Consider the following 16805-nt stretch of genomic DNA (forward strand, 5'->3'; position numbering starts at 1 on the left):
GACTCATCATGTTTCAGTTATGTAACTTTTAATTAAAAAAAAAAAGTCCAGATCAATGATCAGAATTGTCCTTAATTATTAAAAAATATCTTGCCTTTTTTCTCTCTTAGTTAGAAACTCTGATGTTTCTAATGTGCTTTTACCATTTCATAGAGATGAATGCAAGCACTGACCACTGCATTCAATCCTTATAGAGTAGCAGTATGTTTTCGGTCAATCTCTACACAGATTCTAATTATTCCATGTAATGACTGTGTTTCTGCAGGAAAATGGGTATTTGTTTGCTTAATCACTGCACTTAGACATTTATGTCACAATTCAGTATGTAGAAAATTAAAAGACACTAATGATTTTTTTCCTCTTCTTTACATCACAAGGAGACATCTTTGGGGGACAATTATATTTCTCCTTTTCATAGCATAGAGGCACTTGATCTAATTTTATCCACCTAAGTAATTATGTGCTATCCTATTTCACCCTAATTGAGCTCCTGAAATGCTCCTAATACACCTAAGAGCCAGATACTATTCTATCTATTAGTACGTAAGTGGACTTACCTGCCTAAGTGTAATCCTATTTCACCTTTCTTAAATTACTGAAAAATGTTAACATGAATGTAGGTTGGTCCTCCTGTAACAAAGTAGGGTGTCATTTGTAATATTTCATTGTTAAATATCTTCATATTATAATAGCATTACCTGCCTACGTTTCCCTGACTAGTTTGTATACTAGAAAATAAGAGGTTAATGGTATTTTGAAACAGAGCTGTAGGGATCTACCTAAGTGATTCATTAGGAGATAATGAGCTGTCAATCAACAATGAACCAATTTAATTATGTGGCCTCCAAGTGGACCCCAGCGCTTGTACCTGAAGAGATTCCATCTCTTTCTTTTTCTAGGGAGGCACTACAGACAAGCATGATGAAGAGACTTGAAACTTACAGGTGCAAGGGGCATGAGCCATTAAGGCATGATAAAAGGAACCCAAGAGGCTTAAGAGAATAGCTCAGGTTGTTACCTTACAGGGGGCATGTCTACACATTCAATAATATGCTGTAATTACAGTGCATTAAATTTAGTAGCTGTGGACAACTATACACGGTCATGGAGACTGCTGCAGTGTGCTGGAATTTCAGCACATCAGAACAGATTCAATTAATCAAATTTGCTGGAGCCTGGCAATTGCTGTGCCCTAGCAGTCCCCTTTTTATCACATCCCTGCACTTAAAAATGGTGGCAGGGGCACTTGCACTAAAGCTCGTCAAATGAGCTTTAGTTCAAGTGCTCCCACCACCATTTTTAAATGCAGGGACACTGATACAGGAGACACAATGGTGCTTTAATTAGGGAGGCTGTCTGGGCCCCTCTAATTAAAGTGCCACCCGTCTTACTTCCAGAACATATGTAAAAATGCCCTGTAATAATAGACTTAATGTGCCATAATCAGTGCTATTATGCATTAGCACAGATGACAACTTTGTGTGATGCTCAATGCCCATTGGACTAATCTACTGTGCATTAGCACATCAGCATGTTTTTTGGCAGCCATACTAATGTGCAGTAAAATTAGTCCAATGGGCATTAAGCATCTTCTGTAGACATGCCCAGGAACTATTTGCAGGTTAGTCTGAGCTTTAGAGCCCAAGGACTTTGCCTGCTGTGTTACCATGGTCTATTAACTATTTTTATTTATTTGCTTTAAAGAAGAGCTTCCTGCTTCATTTACGTTCATTTAGGTGCTCCATTGTATATGATTTTACATTCACATCATTCCTTTAAGAGATAAAATTCCTCTCCAATACCTAAGCCAAAAGGGATGAGATACTTTGTGGGGATCACACATCATTCTTTGTGCATTTTGTGCCTTACTATTAAAGTTAAGCTGATAGCACATTACAAAAGTACATGAATTAAAGTTTTATCAAGGACTTGAAATAGGTGGGATTGGATTGCATTTAGGCACTCAAGTTCATTTGGGTGCTTAACAGGTGGAATAGAATGTGGCTTGACATGGCAATAACTGACATTTATATTTAGACCATTTTGAGGACATTGGGATTCATAAGACACCCATTCTCCTGGGTGCAGGAAGGGAGAAGTTTAAGCAATTGGGATATGAGGGTAAGTCAGGTTCAGAAGGGAGATGTCTATGTTGTAGCTTGCATACAGCCTCATGCCAGTAATTGGGAGCTGATAGTTATCAGTAAAATGAATTAAAACAAAAAACCTCCCTCTATGGCTAGGATACTATATCTATGATCAATGACATTTCTTTGTCAAAAGCCTTGTGCCAGCAACATATGGGTATGCTGTGTTTAACATAGCACAATCTCTGAAGTTTTGCTAGCATTTCTGTTGCAAAAGGATTTCTGAGGTTTAAGCCCCCAAGAACCTCATAACCTTCATCATCATCTTCATCACCTATCTCAGTGGTGCTGTTGGAGGCTATACTCAGCTGTTCAGGTAATTTTGCCTTGAAAACTTTTGTGTCAAACCAACTATGATTCAACTAAAACAGCCCCTGGGGATGACATTGTGCCCAGAAATGACTTCCCTTTTTTTTTTAGTGACTTCATCCTGTTCTCCGACTGCATGTCCAGACTATCACAGGTCTGCACAAAAATAAGCCACTTCAGTTAGGATAATCTTCATGAGGCTAGCAGCTCTTCTATAGGTTGTTTATGGGACTGTACTTCTGAAACTGAGCTACTAGCATGGCCCACCACAATGCCAAAGATGTTAAGGTGCCTGTTTTCATTGTGGCTGCTTCTTACTTCTGAGATACAGGAACCCTTGGATAATTGTCTCCTGATTGTAGAGAGAGGTTGCCTATTGACTATACTTGGCTTGATGCCTGGAACAAACTGTAGGCTGTTATTCCTGTAGGGAAGACTTGTGACTGCTGCTAATCAGAGTGTGTTGTCTGCATCTTACCTGAGCAAGTTTTCAAAAGTAAGTCCTTTCAGCCTGCCACTGTTAGCCATTTCTATAAGTAGGGGTGGAATTCTAACTGGAGCTCTGACTGAATGACCTCCTTCACTCTCCATTTGGAAGGAGCACCCTATCCCCTGAAGACCCACTTGTAAAACACAATGGTCCCTACAAACTACACTTTTGGGGAATTCTTTTGTCAGTGGCAAGGAGCTTCTGCTTAATCTTTACAAGCACCAGTTTTGGGGAATACAACTCCTTGGTTGACTATGTGCATACTAGCTGAGGCAAGCTTGGGAAGCCGGGAAGTCGCATTGGATGTCTCCCTCAGAACCATGAACAATGAGGTATAGGGAGACCGAGAATGGAATCAGAGAGTGTGGGTTTAGAATCCTTGATTCTGATCAAGTCCTTCAAGTGCAGGGCCAGCACATGCTCTGCAACCCTCCCCCACCCCTGGAACAAATCAAGTTTTTCCATTCTGTAAGGTGGCTCAGAGATAGTAACCTGTTGAAAGCTCTAGGGCTGGTGTCAACTACCTATGGCCAAATGCAGCCCATGGAACTAGGAGGCATCAGAGGTACTCAGCAGAGCAGTCACACGTACTTGAGTCCAGGTGGATCTTTCAGAAATGATCCTTTATGTAGCAGAACTGAATATCCAGAGTCCTGGGACATATACTGTTCATGGGTGACTGGTGCCTCCTGATACTGGGGGGGCACCAGCAGATGATTGCCAACTGTGTTGGGGGCATCCCCCCAGTGGCCAGTCACCTCCGGCAGCAAAACCGGAAGTGCTGGCAGCAAAACCAGAAGTGCCACTGGAACTTCTCTCAGTACCCCCACAATCCCAGCGGGGGGCACTGGCCCACTCCCTGACTGGTGAAGGCCAATCTCAGGGGGAGCACATGCCTGCCCCACTGTGCCCCCCCATGCATCGCCTATGGTACTGTTGTTACCTGGTTTGAAGAGATGTTGTAAGAAGAGCCCTGTGTCTGCTTCTTAGATGGGGTGAGAGTGTACCCAGGTCTCCTTTTCTGGCATTTCAGTTTCTTGTTCAGAATTTTTTAGTGTTGTTACACTCTTAGATCTTCATCTTCTCAGAGCTGCTTGTGAGATAGTCCACTGGTTCCTTTAGCCCTTAATGTCTGGCAATATGTAACTCTCAAGAATACTGCATGTCCTCTAATGCTGTGTGCAACATTCATTAACTTGGGCTTGAATGCTCTATAGCATCCTCTGGAATTGCTCTTGGTTTTCAATTGGGTCTTATGCACCTTCCTGAGTAATGTAGGATCACTCTCCTGAGCCTGCAAACATTACCTTGAGATGAGCAGCAGTGATAGATTCATTTTTGTCTCTAAGATAATGTGAGCCTTAATGTCATTGCTAGTAAACTAAGTAAGAACTCATGTCAACTATATGACATGAAAAGACTTAATATTGATTAAATAATATGCAATTTAATTTAATTTCATTAACAAGGTAATATAGATTCATTAACCAGATATAGTTGATAAAGGGTTTAATACTAAAATTGAGCCAATGCCTACTTGCTATGAGAAAATCTCTGTATAAACTTCTATAAATCACAGTGTTATTTCCTTCATGGCAATTAACTTATGATTTTATACTGACTGGAGACCTTTTAAACTTGTTTAAACAAAGAATACATTTTATGAAAGGAGGACAGACAGGATTCTCTCTTCCTTAACACCTTAGCTGCAACACATACAAATGAAAAAAATTAATGCTCTGTTTGACCTTATTTTTTTAAAGAATTTTACATATTCCAACAGTAAGAAGCCAAAGAAATCAATACTTTTATAAGAAAATAAAATTGTATTGGTAGATTTCTACAGTATAAAATGTGTCAACCAGAAAGCTTATTCTCTACCTGTTGGGTGAATCTACACATGCACTTTAATGTGCAGTAGCCTATTATACTGCATATTAAAGCAGCATTAAAGTGTCACATAAAACATAATATGCTAATGTACAGTAGAATAGGTTACTGTTCAGTGTGTCACTGAAAAAGCATGCGCTTGTGCTACTGCCTATTCATGCAGCCTAATGCACACTGATTTAATACCTCATATTGGAGGTACTAATTTTATTGCACATTAGGAAAAGCTCATTAATGCATGTATAGACCCACCTCTTACAGATCTTTTAATAGATTCATAGATTCTAGGGTCAGAAGGGACCTCAGTGGGTCATCTAGTCTGACCCCCTGCCCCTGGCAGGCAAGAAAAGGGCTACCAAACCTGGGATCATGTGATCCCAGCCAGGTGCCTGTCCAGTCTCCTCTTGAAGACTCTCAAGGATGGGACTAGCACCACCACCCTTGGAAGCCCATTGCAGATCCTGGTAACCCTGACTGTGAAGAACTTTTTTTTCTAATGTCCAGTCTAAACCTACTCTCTAATAGATTATGGCCATTGTTCCCTGTTGTTTCAGGGGGTGCCCTGGTAAACAGATCATCGCCTACTTCATGTTGAATTTGTACACCACCACAAGGTCTCCTCTCAGCCTTCTCTTGGAGAGGCTGAAGAGGTTAAGGTCCTTTAGCCTTTCCTCATAGGGCCTTCCCTGCAGGCCTCCAATCACCTAAGATAAAACTTGATAAAGGCATTTTGGGACACCTAACAAATTAATGTTAAGATATAGTAGCCTCAAGTTTATTTTAGAGTATTTTTTTTTTGCCTTCAATCAACATGTCAGCATCTTCCAGTTATGAAAATAGAGCAATGCTTTAATTTTTACTAAGAATTAAAATTATTATAATTTTATAATTATTAAATTGAATTAATCTGATATTACAAGATATTACTTACAATCAAGTTGTTTACTGGGAAATAAACTGGGAAAAGTATTTTGGTGTTTGGAACTAGAATAGTATTTTCTTGATGACTCCTGGAAATTGTTGAATATAAGAAAAAAGTGCAGACAAAATTTCCTCTACCTGAAGCTAGACCATATAATTCCCTAATGAATTTTTAAGCTAGTTATCAGCAAGTGAAAAATATTATTCTAGATTAACAAGTTAAATACATTTAAGAATTTTGTACATAGAGAATAGCATATAAAGATATTTTGGTAGCTGTTGTGAAATGTCACAGGAAGAAATAACAATGGACAACAGAACTTGGAAGAGTTTTGTTGGCCCTGGATGCATCTACATGTGTACAGAACAACAAACTGGTGCATATCCTGTCTGAGTTAATTGTTCCTAGGTGCTGCGTTTGAATGTGCACCAAGGACCACAACTTGTTGACCTGGATCAGAGCAGTCCCAGCTGGCACAGACTGGGAAGCCAGTCTGCCAGCCCAGGGCTGCTCTGAGCCAGCTCAGTGTGCTGCAGAGGGTCTGGCTGGGTCATAAGGGTGCTCCAGCAGGGCTAGCCACTAGGCAGCCCCAGCATTGAACCACCTTTATATCCCAGCCAGCCCCATCAGCGTCTACACGTGCATTGCTGTGCACTAAAGAATACCACTGCAGGATAGTACTTGTATTTACAAGTACAAGGCTGTGGTGGAGTTAATTAGTTTCCTGTTGAGCTAATTAGGCATCTGCAACAAATGTCTCATGTAGGTGTCTTTTATTAACATTGAAAGTTATAAGGTTTTTTATTTTTTATTTTTTCATGGTGAGTGGAAGTAAATAATATACTGACATACTATTATTTTTCTAAGTAAAATATTTGTATTGGTAATGTGAAGAAAAGTTGCCCCAAAATGTGTGATACCAATGGTTAAAAATGGAAGGAAAATCATTAAAAAATTGCCTCAATGAAGGTTGGTCAATAAAAAAAAATCCTAGAAGGTCAACAAATACTGAACAAAGAGTAATGATGATGATCACCAGCAGCAGCAAAGAGTAACCCCCTTGGTCTCCTTAAAGTATCAACCTTGAAGTATTCCTTGACAGTAATTTTACTCTTTGAGAAGAGTTATTTTAACTGGGTTCCTGCTGGAAGCCCTAAAACAATAAAAAAAATCAAACAAACAAAAAAACCTTTGGAAGATTTGGGTTCTTTTCCAATTCTTAACCAAACTACCTTTGAGAAAGAAGGTTTCCTGAAGATGGGTGTACCAGGAAACCACAATTATTGATACAGGAAAATAATCAAGACTTTAATTAATGATAATCCTGTCATTCATTTTAAGGATGGAGAGATTGAGTAAATTGATCATAACTCATGTTTTGTTGGTAAGCTTTGTACTTGTACATTTTTAAGACCCAGCTAGGCAAAGCCTCAGCTGGGGCGGTCTAACTGGGGACTGTCCTGCTTTGAGCAGGGCATTGGACTAGGTCTTTACTTGTAAATACAAGTACTAGCCTTCTCTGGAGTTCTCATGTGTAGCAGCACACATATAGATGCTGCCCAGCTGGCTGAGGCACAAAGGTGCTTCAGAGTGGGGGCTGCCTTTTGGCTAGGTCTGCACTGAAACAACCTTGTGCCCCAGCCAGCCCCTCCACAGTATATTGAGCCCAGTTGGAACAGCCTTGGGCTGCTGCTAGTTGGGGCTGCTCTGACTGGGATCAATGTGCTGTGCACGAATAAACTCCAGAGCAATATATTCTGGAGTTTTTTGCTCCTGAGAACACATTCAAATAGTGTTCCCAGGAGCAAAAAAGTCTGCTGCAATAAGATCCAGAGTTTGTGTACATAAATTGCATATGTAGACACATGCAGGAAAATAGAAATAAAACCTTTGTTCTATGAACTCTGCCTTTGTGCTGGTAAAGATATGAATTGTAAGCAGGAAGTTATCAGATTTGTTTACTAATTTAAACAGCTTCAGTAGGTATTGCCTGACTATTCTTTTCTGTCTAACAAAGAAGAAGCTATTCAAAATATAGTTAGAAAGAAAGAAAATGTATTTCATAATGTTAAAATCAAGAAACTTCCACTAAGACAAAAATAGAATTGAGTCAGACGTACTGAAAGTGAAGCTTTGCTTTCCATTATTTAATAGATATTTTACCAACCACTATATGTTTGCACAGAAAGGTTTGTCTTTTATTTCAGGCCTTTTTAGTCAATTTAAATCTTTAAAAATGAATGTATGATTCATACTATTACTCAAGTAATACTTTGCAGTGTCATTGTATATTGTGGGGGGTGTTATTTTTGGTTGGTTACATTGACTTCTTTCATCTTTTTACTTGGTTAAGTTTTGATTAGCAAGAATGGTTTAAGCATTATCTGTCATTATTGTTCTGATTGCTATGTAACCTATTCATATTTCCTTCTCAATGTCCAACAGTAAACAGAAGTTCCCTCTTAACCTTTGCATATCTTTGTGACAAGGATATCTTCAGCTTTTCTTCATTTTCTCCCTGTGATGTCACAAGTTTTTGGGAGAGATATATATATATATATTAAGTTTCAACTAGTTTCAAGTTTGATTTATGTGTAAAGGTTACCAACTGGGGAAAAAAAGAGCATCAGGAATTTTGATAATGGTTAGCATTACTTACCCGTAAAAGTTCCTTCAATTTTTGTGAATACTTTCTGCAAGGTATAGTAATCGTTATCCTTATTCATGCATATTATATTAAGTAGCAATTACATTCACATGATTGAAAGAAATCTCAAAAGATGGTGTCCTTTTGCACCCACTTTCTTTGTCTTACTACAACATATGTTTGTTTCCTTGTTAATAGTCTATGCACAGAAGTACTCATTGTTATAGTCATTAATTTGAATTATTCAGTTTTACCTAAATATTTCCACTAATACCCATTATTCAACTTTTTTTATTTAACAAGCAAATTTAATTAAATATAAACAGTAGCATATTTTTTACTACATTGGTTTAAACTAATATTTGCTTGTGTATCCATTTTATTTTGTATTGTAATCAGGTCTTTGTATTATGGTTAGTTTTAGGTAGTTAAAAAAAATAATAAAAGAGTTATTTTACCTAACCATTTAGTCCTTCCAACATAAATGTAATTTAGCTTTAATTAATTGCTTTATTTTAATTTTTTATTTATATGTTTATCTTTTAACTTGATATCTGCTGTTTGTTCCCTTTGTTGACTTTGGCAAATTTTAGAAAAATCAATTAAAAATTACCTGAAACTCAATACTTAGAAGCACTCCACCTAGTCCCCCAGCTACATACTACAGCTATATACTATATATACAGTATATAGTATTCTAAGTACCTGATTTTGAAGACTTTTGAATATTGTGAGCTGTTTATGCTTTCTTTGAGGATGTAGATATTTTACACATATGTCTTCTTTTACTATAGTACAAAAAAGGCATATATTTGGGAATAGGCTTTAAAATACAGCATTTGTTTTTTAATGTCATCTCTTAGACTCTTGATACATAAAACTCAAGCACCCATTATGTAAATATTAAAAGCCAAATTTTGCTCTCTTTACACCAGTATAAATCTGGAGAACCTTTAGGAGATGTTTTCCATCTTTACAGTGGTATAATAGAGAGCAAAATTTGATCCTAAGTCTTTTTCATATTTGTTCCATATGTAAGGATGAATATTTAAATGCCTTGTGACTTATTCCTTAAGGCATCATTTCTATACTGATATCTAGTTATTATATATGCACATTATTCATTTATGCAGAAAGAAAAAAAAAGAAAACCCTGAAATTTACCAAGGGGGAAATGATTGCCTACTTCATGGTAAAATGTTTGTTTCTTCAATGGACATAAAAATGAATAATTTATTCCTCTTTTAATATGTATCTAATAGACTGTGCTTTCACAGGCTAAGACCAAATAGTAAACATAAATTACACAAAAGCTCTCAGCCTTTGGATGAGGAATGTCTATTTTGGTTACAATATGAAAATACAATGTCCTATTTGTGGCTTACTAGGAACATTAAAAATACTGTGTACCTAATTTCCTAATTATATTCGAAATACTAGCCACTTAAAGAATATATAAGGAGGACTTGGTCATTACAAGGAATATTTATTAACTCATTTAAAACAAACAGGAGACATGATATAAATGTTTTACCAGCTCCTGTTTATTTTTAGATATATTTTAGCACTAAGATTGATAGAGAACCATGTTATTCACAGAAGCAGAGCAGTGGCATAATAAGTCAGTTTAGGGGAGGAAGAGAAATCTTCATATGTAATAGTGATCATCAATCCACAGAAATAGCATAATTGAAATCAGTGCAATTATGTGATTCACAATTTAGTTTATGGATCACTAGGGACCTAACAGTTTAAACTCAGTCACATAGAATGCTTGCACATATATTTTTTTTTAAAAATGGTGCTGTATTTTAACTCAGTGTGTTACCCGCACCAAGCCACATGCATGCACAGTAGAGGAAGTGCCTGAGTTGGACCCAGCTTGCCCAATGTCTGTATAAATCAGGCACTTGAGTGGAGCTTTTTTGGTGTTTTTATCTAATAGCTGATTGAATCAGCTTTATGTAGTACCTTAGGATCAGATCCAAAGTAGCCTGTACAAGAATCCATTTACCATTATAATAACTGAAATGGAGGTGCTTGCCAGATTGACAGTATTAAGTGACTAGGTTCCTTATACAATGGATGGGGAAACCAAGACACCACCTAAATGTGGTACAGAGTACTGGAGGTGAGCAGCATCTCACCTGCAGCTAGCCAATAAGAAATGGAAGGCTGAGGGGTATTTCTGAATTCCACCTCCTCTTTGGAACATAAGCCTCTGACTTTCAGGCATCTGTACATTTAGAACCATAGAAAATTAGGGTTGAAATGGACATCTAGAGTTCATCTAGTCCAACCACCTGTTCAAAGCAGGACCATCCCCAACTAGATTATTCCAGTCAAAGCTTTGTCTAGCTGGGATCTTGAAAACATCCAAGGATGGAGCTTTTAAATGTTCTCTGAGTACCCTCTTTCAGTGTTCCTAGTGAAAAAATTCTTCCTAATATCTAACCTAACCTTCCCTTGCTGCACCTTGAGGCTGGTGCTCCTTGTTCTGCCATCTGCAGCTAGCCAATGAAAATTGTTTTTTTTTTTAAATCAGAGGAAACCAGGATCCCTGGTGATGATGATGATAAGCCATTTGTTTTTCTTTCTTCACCATAAAGGGATGTGGACAACATTGAGAGGGTCCAGAGGAGGGCCACCCACATGATCAGGGGACAGCAGGGCAGACCCTACAAGGAGAGGCTAAGGGACCTGAACCTGTTCAGCCTCCACAAGAGAAGGCTGAGGGGGGAATCTAGTGGCCTGTTACAAACTAGTCAGAGGGGACCAGCAGTTATTGGGGGAGTCCCTGTTCCCCCGAGCACTACCAGGAGTGACTAGAAATGACAGTTACAAGCTGGCAGAGGGTAGATTCAGACTAGACATCAGGAGGCGCTACTTCACAGTCAGGGCAGCTAGGATCTGGAACCAACTTTCAAGAGAAGTGGTGCTGGCTCCTACCCTGGGGGTCTTTAAGAAGCGGCTCGATGCCTACCTGGCTGGGGTCACTTGAGCCCAGTTTCCCTCCTGCCCAGGCAGGGGGTCAGACTTGAAGATCTATGAGGTCCCTTCCGACCCTACTTCTATGATTCTATGATAATTTTTAAAAAAATGAGGAATACTGATAAATCACAAAGCTAATAAAAATCACTATAATTCTTTGGATCTCACAATGTCTTTAATAAAATAAGATGTAGTTGAAAAATGTAAAACAATTTTTAGGTGTCATATGATGCCATGATTTTTAGAAACTAAGTTTTGTTTCTTCAAAATCTAGTTTAAAATAGAATAAAAAAAATATTAAAATAATTTACAAAATAAACATGATACATTTTGAAACTGTCAATGGTGATGGTGTCTTGGTCTCCCCATTCACTGTATAGGGATCCTAGTTACTTAATATAGTCAATCTGGCAAGCACCTCCATTTCAGTAATTATAATGGTAAATGAAATCTTGTACAGGCTGTTTTGGATCTGATCCTAAGATACTACATAAAGCTGATTCAATCAGCTATTAGATAAAAGCACCAAAAAAGCTCCATTCAAGTGCCTGATTTATACAGACATTGGGCAAGCTGGGTCCAACTCAGGCACTTCCTCTTCTGGGCATGCATGTGGCTTGGTGCGGGAACATGCTGAGTTAAAATAAAGCGCCATTTTTTTAAAATATCTGCAAGCAGCCTATGTGACTGAGATTGACACTATTAGGTCCTCTTCTCTGGTGTGACGCATTTATCCTAAAACAGTGAGAGCACTTTTGCAAGGTGAATTTAGGATTTAAAATAAGTCTTTTAATTTCATGTTTAAATTAATCTAATTCTACCTGAAGTCTTTTTACCTTAAATTCAGCATAACATCTTAAAATAACATGTTTTGATGGGAGTCAGAGTGTTTCCTGGAGGGAACTAAAACTTATCTGAAAAGTTTATAAAGCAATTTTCTTAAGAATGATACAATTCTCCAGGCTCAGAATCATGGGCTTTGAAATGGATTTATCTAAAGCAACTGGAATTTAATGATTTCCTTTTTTTCAAAAGTTTCTCATATGCATGAAATTATCTACTTATTTGCTTTTGCTGAAATCAGCCTGGTTAAGAAATATGTCTGTTTTGCAGTTAGGTGGGGGAACAGAGGGATGAGCCTCACACACATTTTGGATTTGAAGCCTGACACCAGGCATGGATGGGCAACATGTGGGTGGGGCACAATTTACCCATTCCTTATTGTGACCCACAGTGCTGCAGCCAGGACCAAAGAATAAAAGACTTAACTCTTTAAATTGAGAATGAATGTTTTTCATAATGTTTGAGCAAAATCTGAAAAAGATGTAGCAAGCATCTTGGGAATTTTCATCCATTCATAATTCCATTTTCATCTAATTCCTTGTAAACATGTTTAAAATTTACAGTACAATTAACACCTGTTCTTTCCAGCATTGCTCACATAGAGCATAAAACATGTCACATAAAGTATATGTGGAAATAGGTAAATTCTAGTGTATCAGCATTTATGTTAATTTCCCCTCCCACCAAAAAGTCATAAAATCCTTTACCCAGATGTGGTCCTTAATAATACAGTCTAGGAAAGCACCCCCCATCAGGAAAACTCCTTACATGCTGTAGAATTTCTAAGTATTACCACTCAGCTTCCTAAAGGAAACAATCATTAGAATAAAATTGTTAGGAGTTACAGTATGTCTCAGACTGAGAAGATACATGAGCTATTCAGGAATTCAGGGTAGTCACAAACATGGGTAGATTCAGTGGGTTGGGGGAGGTGCTGTGGTGCACTTGATTTCTGGGCCACCCAAAGTTAAAACCAACTGCCTGGCAGCCTTTCTAGTCAAGCAATGCTGAGGAATCCATTGACTCAATGACACATTATAACCTACCTGATGCCTTCTAAACTCTTTATTCCAGGGGTATTAACAACTTTCTTTTCTTTTTAATGGTCCTGAAGTTTCACCAATCACGCTACCCTTTGTTCCACTGTGTGTTAGGTGCTCCTGGTAATTAAGCTTCTATTCTGCAGCCTCACAGATTGTTTTTAACTCATTCCAATTAAGTTATATTTGTTTTTGCTTCAATCTTAAACTAAATAATGCAGCCCTAGGCCCCTGGCATATTAGTAAAGCTTCTAGTTTATTTTTAACTTGAGAAAAATATGTGTTGTTCTATATGTGATGATACACCTCACCACCTGCAGCTCCCTTTTCAAAATTTTAGTTACACCCATGGTTATGAAAAATTGTCAGTAGCGGAAGAATATTTAACTTCTTCTACCATAAAAGTGAAGTAAATATTACCTGATTCTTATCCTGTAGTAAAATATTTTTTAGTAAAATAGGTTTATGAATTTATTCTATTCTCAGTTCTTTTGGGGATATTTCATCATCAAATCACAGTACCTGAAAACTCTTGTTCCCTAAAATTTTATTGTTCAAATGAGACAAATCCTCTCTCTCGAAAGGTTATACCTTTCATTAGGACTGCTCAGTGGGGTGGCTTTGACTTCTTCACTTTGGCTAGTAGCACCTTAATTTCCTATTCATGATTCATGTTCTCCTGTCTTAAGATAGTTTTCAAATGGAATGAATAACATTAATTATACCTCTCCCTGTGTCTCCCATTTTAAAATAACTGAAATGAACAATTTTTTTCCATATACTCTTTTATATCCAAGTAATAGTCAACATGTTTTCCTCTCTCATGCAGAAGATCTGAGAGTACATTTTGTCTTCTACATTTGCTTGTTTCTTTAAAACAGCCTCCCCCCTCCCCCCCCCATGCAAGGTGCAGAGGCAAAACAAGAAAAAATACAAGAAAAAAAAACTAAATAACAATAACAACAAAAATATTTTCCCTGTAGGTGTTTGCTTTTGGAACTTGCATTTATGTATGTACAATTTTTAGTTGGTTATCAATGCTATGCAAGGCAATAAATTTGGTCTTGGATTTAGGCCTTATGCTGGGTATACTTATATTGGAGAAAACTGAGTTTAAGTCTTGCTTCTGTCAGATTTCTTTCACGACATTCTCATTAGTAAGTTAAGGAATTACAGACTAGATGAAAGCACTTTAAAGTGGACAGCACATTGGTTAGATCATCATGCTCAATGAGTATGCATCAAAGGTTCAACGTGTATTTGGTGAGAGATACCTTAAAGTGAGGTTCCTCAGGGTTCTCTTCTGGGTCTGCTATTGTTTAATATCTTAATTTATGATTAGAGGATTTGGTAGAGTGCACACTTAGCAGATTTGCAGATGACAACAAGCTGGGTGGAGGATAGGACAGATGACAACAACCTGATTCTGGAGGATAGGATGAGGATTCATAGTGACCCTGACAAACTGGAGAACTGGTTTAAAATCAACCAAAAGACATTCAGTAATGGCACATGCAAAGCCCTGAACTTTGCATGAAATAATTGCATGCACAAATACAAACTGGGAAAGATCTGGCTTGGCTGCAGTACTACAGAAAAGGACCTGGTGTTGCAGTGGATAATATACCTCATATAAGCAAGCAGTGAAGTTTTGTAGTAAAAAAGGCCAATACCATAGCAGAATGTTTAATGACACTGTAAGTGTCTCTTGCAGAGCAAAGGAAGTGATTATCCCACCCTGCTCAGCATTGGTGAGTCCTTACTTAGAGTACTGTGTCCAGTTTTGGACCCTTCACTAAAAGATATTAGGAGGAGTCCAGTGACAGAAATTATTAGAGGCCTAAGAAGCTTGAATTATGAGGAAAGGTTTAAGATTATATAGTCTAGAGAAGAGAAGGCTGAGGGAAAATTTAGTAAGTCTTAAAATACCTATAAGGTAATTGCAAAGAGGATGGAGATAGACTAATTATCTGTGGCTGCAGGAAACAAGACATGGACCAATGGCTTTAAAATGTAGCAAGGGAAATTTGGGTTATATAATAGGAAGCACTTTCTGATTATCACCCTTGTTAAATATTGGAACAAGCTACCCAGAGAGGCTGTGGAATCATTATTTTTAGTAGTGTTTTAGACAAACTCTTGACTGGGATAGTTTAGTGAGGGACTTTGGACACAGGGTTGGACTCACTAGTTGACCCCCTGAGGTCTCTTGTAGCCCCACTTTTCTATTATTCCATTATTCTTTGATTAGACAAGTCACCTACTTTCTCTGAAATTTAACATAAAAAGAAAGTTTACTAAAGTGATGTGTTGGCATAATTCTAGCTCACTATAATAAGGTAACTCATAAGGCAAAAGCAATGTATATGTGTGCAGTCCATCTAGGGGCTCATATAGTACAGTACTCATTAGAAAGCCTACTACTACCTTTAATAAAATTTGGTTTAAGTACTGAGTCATTGGCGAGCTTTAATATCTAAGTTGAAGAGTAAGTAATTAAGGTATATTGTCTTTAATAGAACTATAAATGAAAATTCAAACATGACCTACTTGCTTTCAGCAAAATCCTGGTCCCATCTAAATCAATAGCTTCTGCTCTGCTCCATAGGAGTAGAATTTGGCTACTTATGTCTCATCTTAATCTTGTCCTACATGAGCCCCCTTCTTTTAGTAAAAACTTTCCAAAGAAAAAATAGTATTTAAAGAATACACATTGTCATTGATAAGAAATATTTTTGTTTTGAAAATTACAAGTAGTAGTGTAAGCCATTCCTTTATTCTTTGAATTGACTGAAAGTCGTAAAGTAATTTAAAGACAACCCATCAAATCCCGTTCTAGCATTTAATAAGAAACATTAAGTGAAATTACAAAAAATCCATCACACTGAAACAAAGTGTTTTCCATTAGTAAATCACATGAAAAGAGAAGAGTGATATGTGGGTGGCAGAATCAAAATCTATGAACACTAAAGGTTTGGCTTCAGTGGGTGGAAAAAATAGCTTCTATTGAGTTGGTATATTTATAGAACAATCAACTGACAAAATGTCAAGCCATGATAGGAATTCCTGGAAATGAACACAATTAAAATGGGGACAAAATTTAAATTAACTTTCTGATTGCATGAATGGCAAATTCTAGACACTGCTATTTTTACTATAAACAAAATGATAATGGAAAGTCCACAGTCTACTGCACAGTAAAGTGTCTCATGTAGACACACTGTCTGTGTACTAAAGATTTTCTATAACATCTTCCTTTAAAATTTACCTAGTAGTATCTCTTGCTAGTGGGAGGACCCAGGTTTGACTACCATAGGCTATAGATGGCCTGATTGTGGTTTTATAGACTTGAAGCTTAGTTTTCCTTGGGATAAGCTTAGATGACAGGAATTTGTGAAATGCAACATAGAAGCTATTTTCTGTCCATTTCTTCTTTAATTTCTTCCTTTATGTTACCATATTATCCTGTGATAGGACCTAAATACATGAAGTGGTTCACTTGCTAAGTTTTGGATTGTTTATTGTT

Source organism: Alligator mississippiensis, chromosome 1 (assembly GCF_030867095.1).
Source record: "Alligator mississippiensis isolate rAllMis1 chromosome 1, rAllMis1, whole genome shotgun sequence".
NCBI lineage: Eukaryota > Metazoa > Chordata > Crocodylia > Alligatoridae > Alligator > Alligator mississippiensis.